This window comes from Syngnathus typhle, unplaced genomic scaffold (genome assembly GCF_033458585.1).
Source record: "Syngnathus typhle isolate RoL2023-S1 ecotype Sweden unplaced genomic scaffold, RoL_Styp_1.0 HiC_scaffold_304, whole genome shotgun sequence".
Taxonomy (NCBI): Eukaryota; Metazoa; Chordata; class Actinopteri; order Syngnathiformes; family Syngnathidae; genus Syngnathus; species Syngnathus typhle.
Window position 1 is genome coordinate 27,400 of NW_026872208.1, and position 10,101 is coordinate 37,500.

The following is a 10,101-nucleotide window of genomic DNA, read 5'->3' on the forward strand; positions in this document are numbered from 1 at the left end:
AGAGCCGTTGGCACTTAGAAAATATTCTGAAATTCTCACCGACCTCCGTGGTGGAGAGGCCGAATTTTCGACATTCGTGGCCGACCGGGGAACCGTCGCCACTCGGACAACTTGTGCGGCAGCCCTCGGTGATTTTAGGACCGCTTTTTCACCCTCGCTGTCCGACCGGAGAACCGTCGTAGCTCGGACAGTTCGTGTGCCAGCATCCGCTGGCACTTAGAAAATTTTAAAAAAGAAAAAAATAGTCTTCTGCATATACGTTCTGACTATATTTTGCGATTAGGGGGTAAAGGTAATGAGTACAGTGACTAGGGGGACCAACTCATCGTACTCTGGCGCACCAACACGCCAAGGTTGGTACTGCACTTAGGCTGATTTTTGCGCTATTCGCGGCCGACCGGGGAACCAGCGCGGAGCGGACACATTACGGCGAATGAGCCGTTGGCACTTAGAAAATTTTTGAGCTTTTTTCGAACTTCCGTGAGGCTGATTTTGCGCTATTCGCGGCCGACCGGGGAACCAGCGCGGAGCGGACACATTACGGCGAATGAGCCGTTGGCACTTAGAAAATTTTTGAGCTTTTTTCGAACTTCCGTGAGGCTGATTTTGCGCTATTCGCGGCCGACCGGGGAACCAGCGCGGAGCGGACACATTACGGCGAATGAGCCGTTGGCACTTAGAAAATTTTTGAGCTTTTTTCGAACTTCCGTGAGGCTGATTTTGCGCTATTCGCGGCCGACCGGGGAACCAGCGCGGAGCGGACACATTACGGCGAATGAGCCGTTGGCACTTAGAAAATTTTTGAGCTTTTTTCGGACTTCCGTGTGGAGCTTTGGGGCCGTTCCGCCTAACTTTTTATGCCCGATTAGGCTTCCAGGGAGGCGGCTAAGCATTATTGACCAATCATGGAGCTTTTTTGGGACTTCCGTGTGGAGCTTTGGGGCCGTTCCGCCTAACTTTTTATGCCCGATTAGGCTTCCAGGGAGGCGGCTAAGCATTATTGACCAATCATGGAGCTTTTTTGGGACTTCCGTGTGGAGCTTTGGAGCCGTTCCGCCTAACTTTTTATGCCCGATTAGGCTTCCAGGGAGGCGGCTAAGCATTATTGACCAATCATGGAGCTTTTTTGGGACTTCCGTGTGGAGCTTTGGGGCCGTTCCGCCTAGCTTTTTATGCCCGATTAGGCTTCCAGGGAGGCGGCTAAGCATTATTGACCAATCATGGAGCTTTTTTGGGACTTCCGTGTGGAGCTTTGGGGCCGTTCCGCCTAACTTTTTATGCCCGATTAGGCTTCCAGGGAGGCGGCTAAGCATTATTGACCAATCATGGAGCTTTTTTGGGACTTCCGTGTGGAGCTTTGGGGCCGTTCCGCCTAGCTTTTTATGCCCGATTAGGCTTCCAGGGAGGCGGCTAAGCATTATTGACCAATCATGGAGCTTTTTTGGGACTTCCGTGTGGAGCTTTGGGGCCGTTCCGCCTAGCTTTTTATGCCCGATTAGGCTTCCAGGGAGGCGGCTAAGCATTATTGACCAATCATGGAGCTTTTTTGGGACTTCCGTGTGGAGCTTTGGGGCCGTTCCGCCTAGCTTTTTATGCCCGATTAGGCTTCCAGGGAGGCGGCTAAGCATTATTGACCAATCATGGAGCTTTTTTGGGACTTCCGTGTGGAGCTTTGGGGCCGTTCCGCCTAGCTTTTTATGCCCGATTAGGCTTCCAGGGAGGCGGCTAAGCATTATTGACCAATCATGGAGCTTTTTTGGGACTTCCGTGTGGAGCTTTGGGGCCGTTCCGCCTAGCTTTTTATGCCCGATTAGGCTTCCAGGGAGGCGGCTAAGCATTATTGACCAATCATGGAGCTTTTTTGGGACTTCCGTGTGGAGCTTTGGGGCCGTTCCGCCTAGCTTTTTATGCCCGATTAGGCTTCCAGGGAGGCGGCTAAGCATTATTGACCAATCATGGAGCTTTTTTGGGACTTCCAGCCGGTGCTTTGGGGGCCTTCCCCCTCACTTTCTACGCCCGATTGGGCTTCCAGGGACGCGGCTAAGCATTTTTAACAGAAATGGAGCTTTTTGCGGAGCTCCAGCCGGTGCCACCGGCAGGCCGTGCACGCGGACGAGATGACCGAAAGAAGCTCCAGGAGAGCGGATGGACGCTTTTTAAGCACCGAGGCGGAGATCGCGGAGCTTTAATAGACTTCCAGCGGGCCCAAAGCGGCCAGGCAGACGGCGCAGCGCGACCTGGTACCTCGCACGGGACGCATCGCCCCCCCCGCGCACAGTTCCAGGGGGCCGGGATGACGTTTCAAAGCTGCCGCTGCAGCTGCGGCGGGGAGTGGCCTCCCTCCGGTGGACACGACGAGTAAATGACACCGGCCGCTGACGCAAACCCACGCCGGACAGGAGAGCTCAAAAGCCGGGTAACATTTCAAGGAAGACCCCCCCTGCGCAGACCTCCACTAGGCCGGGATGACTGTTCAGCTGTGGCGGGGAGTGGCCTCCCTCCGGTCGGCACGACGAGTAAATGACACCGGCCGCTGACGCAAACCCACGCCGGACAGGAGAGCTCAAAAGCCGGGTAACATTTCAAGGAAGACCCCCCCTGCGCAGACCTCCACTAGGCCGGGATGACTGTTCAGCTGTGGCGGGGAGTGGCCTCCCTCCGGTCGGCACGACGAGTAAATGACACCGGCCGCTGACGCAAACCCACGCCGGACAGGAGAGCTCAAAAGCCGGGTAACATTTCAAGGAAGACCCCCCCTGCGCAGACCTCCACTAGGCCGGGATGACTGTTCAGCTGTGGCGGGGAGTGGCCTCCCTCCGGTCGGCACGACGAGTAAATGACACCGGCCGCTGACGCAAACCCACGCCGGACAGGAGAGCTCAAAAGCCGGGTAACATTTCAAGGAAGACCCCCCCTGCGCAGACCTCCACTAGGCCGGGATGACTGTTCAGCTGTGGCGGGGAGTGGCCTCCCTCCGGTCGGCACGACGAGTAAATGACACCGGCCGCTGACGCAAACCCACGCCGGACAGGAGAGCTCAAAAGCCGGGTAACATTTCAAGGAAGACCCCCCCTGCGCAGACCTCCACTAGGCCGGGATGACTGTTCAGCTGTGGCGGGGAGTGGCCTCCCTCCGGTCGGCACGACGAGTAAATGACACCGGCCGCTGACGCAAACCCACGCCGGACAGGAGAGCTCAAAAGCCGGGTAACATTTCAAGGAAGACCCCCCCTGCGCAGACCTCCACTAGGCCGGGATGACTGTTCAGCTGTGGCGGGGAGTGGCCTCCCTCCGGTCGGCACGACGAGTAAATGACACCGGCCGCTGACGCAAACCCACGCCGGACAGGAGAGCTCAAAAGCCGGGTAACATTTCAAGGAAGACCCCCCCTGCGCAGACCTCCACTAGGCCGGGATGACTGTTCAGCTGTGGCGGGGAGTGGCCTCCCTCCGGTCGGCACGACGAGTAAATGACACCGGCCGCTGACGCAAACCCACGCCGGACAGGAGAGCTCAAAAGCCGGGTAACATTTCAAGGAAGACCCCCCCTGCGCAGACCTCCACTAGGCCGGGATGACTGTTCAGCTGTGGCGGGGAGTGGCCTCCCTCCGGTCGGCACGACGAGTAAATGACACCGGCCGCTGACGCAAACCCACGCCGGACAGGAGAGCTCAAAAGCCGGGTAACATTTCAAGGAAGACCCCCCCTGCGCAGACCTCCACTAGGCCGGGATGACTGTTCAGCTGTGGCGGGGAGTGGCCTCCCTCCGGTCGGCACGACGAGTAAATGACACCGGCCGCTGACGCAAACCCACGCCGGACAGGAGAGCTCAAAAGCCGGGTAACATTTCAAGGAAGACCCCCCCTGCGCAGACCTCCACTAGGCCGGGATGACTGTTCAGCTGCGGCGGGGAGTGGCCTCCCTCCGGTCGGCACGACGAGTAAATGACACCGGCCGCTGACGCAAACCCACGCCGGACAGGAGAGCTCAAAAGCCGGGTAACATTTCAAGGAAGACCCCCCCTGCGCAGACCTCCACTAGGCCGGGATGACTGTTCAGCTGTGGCGGGGAGTGGCCTCCCTCCGGTCGGCACGACGAGTAAATGACACCGGCCGCTGACGCAAACCCACGCCGGACAGGAGAGCTCAAAAGCCGGGTAACATTTCAAGGAAGACCCCCCCTGCGCAGACCTCCACTAGGCCGGGATGACTGTTCAGCTGTGGCGGGGAGTGGCCTCCCTCCGGTCGGCACGACGAGTAAATGACACCGGCCGCTGACGCAAACCCACGCCGGACAGGAGAGCTCAAAAGCCGGGTAACATTTCAAGGAAGACCCCCCCTGCGCAGACCTCCACTAGGCCGGGATGACTGTTCAGCTGCGGCGGGGAGTGGCCTCCCTCCGGTCGGCACGACGAGTAAATGACACCGGCCGCTGACGCAAACCCACGCCGGACAGGAGAGCTCAAAAGCCGGGTAACATTTCAAGGAAGACCCCCCCTGCGCAGACCTCCACTAGGCCGGGATGACTGTTCAGCTGTGGCGGGGAGTGGCCTCCCTCCGGTCGGCACGACGAGTAAATGACACCGGCCGCTGACGCAAACCCACGCCGGACAGGAGAGCTCAAAAGCCGGGTAACATTTCAAGGAAGACCCCCCCTGCGCAGACCTCCACTAGGCCGGGATGACTGTTCAGCTGTGGCGGGGAGTGGCCTCCCTCCGGTCGGCACGACGAGTAAATGACACCGGCCGCTGACGCAAACCCACGCCGGACAGGAGAGCTCAAAAGCCGGGTAACATTTCAAGGAAGACCCCCCCTGCGCAGACCTCCACTAGGCCGGGATGACTGTTCAGCTGTGGCGGGGAGTGGCCTCCCTCCGGTCGGCACGACGAGTAAATGACACCGGCCGCTGACGCAAACCCACGCCGGACAGGAGAGCTCAAAAGCCGGGTAACATTTCAAGGAAGACCCCCCCTGCGCAGACCTCCACTAGGCCGGGATGACTGTTCAGCTGTGGCGGGGAGTGGCCTCCCTCCGGTCGGCACGACGAGTAAATGACACCGGCCGCTGACGCAAACCCACGCCGGACAGGAGAGCTCAAAAGCCGGGTAACATTTCAAGGAAGACCCCCCCTGCGCAGACCTCCACTAGGCCGGGATGACTGTTCAGCTGCGGCGGGGAGTGGCCTCCCTCCGGTCGGCACGACGAGTAAATGACACCGGCCGCTGACGCAAACCCACGCCGGACAGGAGAGCTCAAAAGCCGGGTAACATTTCAAGGAAGACCCCCCCTGCGCAGACCTCCACTAGGCCGGGATGACTGTTCAGCTGTGGCGGGGAGTGGCCTCCCTCCGGTCGGCACGACGAGTAAATGACACCGGCCGCTGACGCAAACCCACGCCGGACAGGAGAGCTCAAAAGCCGGGTAACATTTCAAGGAAGACCCCCCCTGCGCAGACCTCCACTAGGCCGGGATGACTGTTCAGCTGTGGCGGGGAGTGGCCTCCCTCCGGTCGGCACGACGAGTAAATGACACCGGCCGCTGACGCAAACCCACGCCGGACAGGAGAGCTCAAAAGCCGGGTAACATTTCAAGGAAGACCCCCCCTGCGCAGACCTCCACTAGGCCGGGATGACTGTTCAGCTGCGGCGGGGAGTGGCCTCCCTCCGGTCGGCACGACGAGTAAAGCTATTTAGGAAAATCTGAGATAAATATCACTTGCATAATAATTTGGAACACGGTCCCGTGTTCCAAATTATTATGCAAAATGTATTTAGACACCAGCAATCGCACTTAGATTTGTTTCTTTTTTCTTTCTTTTAGCTTCCATAATGTTACCGGGCGCTGACGCAAACCCACGCCCGGCAGGAGAGCTCAAAAGCCGGGTAACATTTCAAGGAAGACCCCCCCTGCGCAGACCTCCACTAGGCCGGGATGACTGTTCAGCTGCGGCGGGGAGTGGCCTCCCTCCGGTCGGCACGACGAGTAAAGCTATTTAGGAAAATCTGAGATAAATATCACTTGCATAATAATTTGGAACACGGTCCCGTGTTCCAAATTATTATGCAAAATGTATTTAGACACCAGCAATCGCACTTAGATTTGTTTCTTTTTTCTTTCTTTTAGCTTCCATAATGTTACCGGGCGCTGACGCAAACCCACGCCCGGCAGGAGAGCTCAAAAGCCGGGTAACATTTCAAGGAAGACCCCCCCTGCGCAGACCTCCACTAGGCCGGGATGACTGTTCAGCTGCGGCGGGGAGTGGCCTCCCTCCGGTCGGCACGACGAGTAAATGACACCGGCCGCTGACGCAAACCCACGCCGGACAGGAGAGCTCAAAAGCCGGGTAACATTTCAAGGAAGACCCCCCCTGCGCAGACCTCCACTAGGCCGGGATGACTTTTCAAAGCTGCCTCTGCAGCTGCGGCGGGGAGTTGCCTCCCTCCGGTGGACACGACGAGTAAATACACCAGCACTTGCTCTTAGATTTGTTTCTTTTTTCTTTCTTTTAGCTTCCATAATGTTACCGGGCGCTGACGCAAACCCACGCCCGGCAGGAGAGCTCAAAAGCCGGGTAACATTTCAAGGAAGACCCCCCCTGCGCAGACCTCCACTAGGCCGGGATGACTGTTCAGCTGCGGCGGGGAGTGGCCTCCCTCCGGTCGGCACGACGAGTAAAGCTATTTAGGAAAATCTGAGATAAATATCACTTGCATAATAATTTGGAACACGGTCCCGTGTTCCAAATTATTATGCAAAATGTATTTAGACACCAGCAATCGCACTTAGATTTGTTTCTTTTTTCTTTCTTTTAGCTTCCATAATGTTACCGGGCGCTGACGCAAACCCACGCCCGGCAGGAGAGCTCAAAAGCCGGGTAACATTTCAAGGAAGACCCCCCCTGCGCAGACCTCCACTAGGCCGGGATGACTGTTCAGCTGCGGCGGGGAGTGGCCTCCCTCCGGTCGGCACGACGAGTAAATGACACCGGCCGCTGACGCAAACCCACGCCGGACAGGAGAGCTCAAAAGCCGGGTAACATTTCAAGGAAGACCCCCCCTGCGCAGACCTCCACTAGGCCGGGATGACTTTTCAAAGCTGCCTCTGCAGCTGCGGCGGGGAGTTGCCTCCCTCCGGTGGACACGACGAGTAAATACACCAGCACTTGCTCTTAGATTTGTTTCTTTTTTCTTTCTTTTAGCTTCCATAATGTTACCTGGGCGCTGACGCAAACCCACGCCCGGCAGGAGAGCTCAAAAGCCGGGTAACATTTCAAGGAAGACCCCCCCTGCGCAGACCTCCACTAGGCCGGGATGACTGTTCAGCTGCGGCGGGGAGTGGCCTCCCTCCGGTCGGCACGACGAGTAAAGCTATTTAGGAAAATCTGAGATAAATATCACTTGCATAATAATTTGGAACACGGTCCCGTGTTCCAAATTATTATGCAAAATGTATTTAGACACCAGCAATCGCACTTAGATTTGTTTCTTTTTTCTTTCTTTTAGCTTCCATAATGTTACCGGGCGCTGACGCAAACCCACGCCCGGCAGGAGAGCTCAAAAGCCGGGTAACATTTCAAGGAAGCTATTTAGGAAAATCTGAGATAAATATCCTTTGCATAATAATTTGGAACACGGTCCCGTGTTCCAAATTATTATGCAAAATGTATTTAAGTGTCATAAAGATTACATTTTTTGTTTTTCAAGTACTGAAATCACCCTCAGTCATGGTACAGTCCATGGTAGTCTGCCAGGTGAGCGCAATTGTAGTAATTAACAAGTCTATTTAAGTTCCGCGTTTTTAAGCGTTCGGCCATTTCGTTCAACCATGGGGAGGAAAAAGGATCTCTCTGCTGTCGAGAAGCGTGAAATCGTTCGATGCCTTGGACAAGGTATGCAGACATTCGATATTGCACGAAAGCTTAAGCGCGACCATCGAACTTTGAAGAAATTCGTCGCTGATTCGGAGCAAACGCGCGTTCGTGCAGACAAAGGCACGACAAGGAAGGTTTCTGCAAGACAAACAAATCGAATCAAGAGGGCGGCTGCAAGCATGCCACTAAAGACGAGCAAACAAATATTCGACGCTGCTGGTGCCAGTGAAGTCCCACGAACGACGAGGTGCAGGATCCTCCAGAGGCTTGCAGTTGTGCGGAAACCCTCCATTCGGCCACCCCTGAACAACGCGAACAAGCAGAAACGGCTGCAGTGGGCCCAGACTTACATGAAGACAAATTTTCAGACAGTCCTGTTCACCGACGAGTGCCGTGCCACCTTGGATGGGCCAGGTAGGGTTTTTTAAGTTTTTCCTTGCACTTTTGAGAGCTCAGGGGATGCTTTGAGAATAATTGTCAATTTCTGTCTATGTGAAGCCCTTTGAGACTGCTTGTGATTTAGGGCTATACAAATAAACTTGATTTGACTTGACTTTACAGATGGATGGAGTCGTGGATGGTTGGTGGACGGCCACGATAGCCCAACAAGGCTGCGGCGTCAGCAGGGAGGTGGCGGAGTGATGTTTTGGGCCGGAATCATGGGGAGAGAGCTGCTTGGCCCCTTTAGGGTCCCTGAAGGCGTCAAAATTACGTCTGTTAACTACGTGGAATTTCTGACTCAACACTTCTGTCCATGGTACAACAGGAAGAACCGTGCTTTCCGTCAAAAGATCATCTTCATGCATGACAATGCACCGTCTCATGCTGCAAGAAATACGTCAACGTCTTTGGCATCTATGGGAATAAAGGGAGAGAAACTGATGGTGTGGCCCCCATGCTCCCCTGACCTCAATCCTATTGAAAACTTGTGGAGCATCGTCAAGCAGAAAATCTACGAAGGTGGGAGGCAGTTCAATTCCAAAGAGCAGCTCTGGCAGGCTATTCTTAGATCCTGCCAAGAAATTCAACCAGAAACTGTACAAAAACTCACAAGTTCAGTGGATGGAAGAATCGTGAAGCTGCTGTTGAACAAAGGGTCCTATGTTAAAATGTAACTTTGTTTTTTATTGAAATAAAGGGTCCTATGTTAAAATGTAACTTGTTTGTCTTTTCTTTGAAATAGCTTTTGATTTCAGTAAATATGACCTCCTAATGCTGTAAATTCTTAAGATGGGCATTTCAGTTCATAAAAACCTATAAAATGTTATAAAACTCTGTTGTGCGTAATAATGTGGAACAGTGCATTTTAAGTTTTTTATTTTTTAAAAATTCTGTGATCATTCGGAGGTTTGTTCAATAAAATTAGAATTCATCAAAATAATGGTTGATGACTTGAAAATTATGCTGACTCATTTTGCATCGACTATTTAGGAAAATCTGAGATAAATGTCACTTGCATAATAATTTGGAACACGGTGTAAGTGCGATTGCTGGTGTATTTACTCGTCGTGTCCACCGGAGGACGGCAAATCCCCGCCGCAGCTGCAGCGGCAGCGCTTAAATGTCTTCCCGGCCGCCTGGAACTCTGCACGGGGCGTGTTTCGTCCCGCGCAGCGGTACCAGATCGCGCTGCGCCGTCAGCCGAGCCGCGCGCGGTCCGCTGGAAGTCTACACTGTGTTCCAAATTATTATGCAAATTGTATTTATGTGTCATAAAGATTACATTTTTTGTTTTTCAATTAAACTCATGGATGGTATTACGTGTCAGGGCTCTTTGGATCACTGAGATCAATCTCAGACACCGGGGATCATTACCGGCCAGTTGAGCCCAAATTAAGGAAAAACTACTTAAGAATGGTGTTCCACATTATTAAGCAGATAATTTGAAGTTCGCTTTGAGCAGTGGCGGACGCCAACCCACGACCGGTGGGAGAGCTCGGAGGGCGGATGGGCTTTCAAGGAAGCCCCCCAGGCCGGTCCCACTCGCACTTAGAATTTTTTTTTTTTTTTGGCTTCCATAATGTACCGGGCGCGGACGCGAAACCCACGCCGGGCATGGCAGCTCGAAAGGCGGCTAAGCATTCAAGGAAGCACCGTCTGGAGCTTCAGAGCCGTTCCGCCTGACTTTTAACGTAGAGTACCGGGCGCAAACCACTAACTCAAGCCCGGCATGGCAGCTCGAAAGGCGGCTAAGCATTCAAGGAAGCACCGTCTGGAGCTTCAGAGCCGTTCCG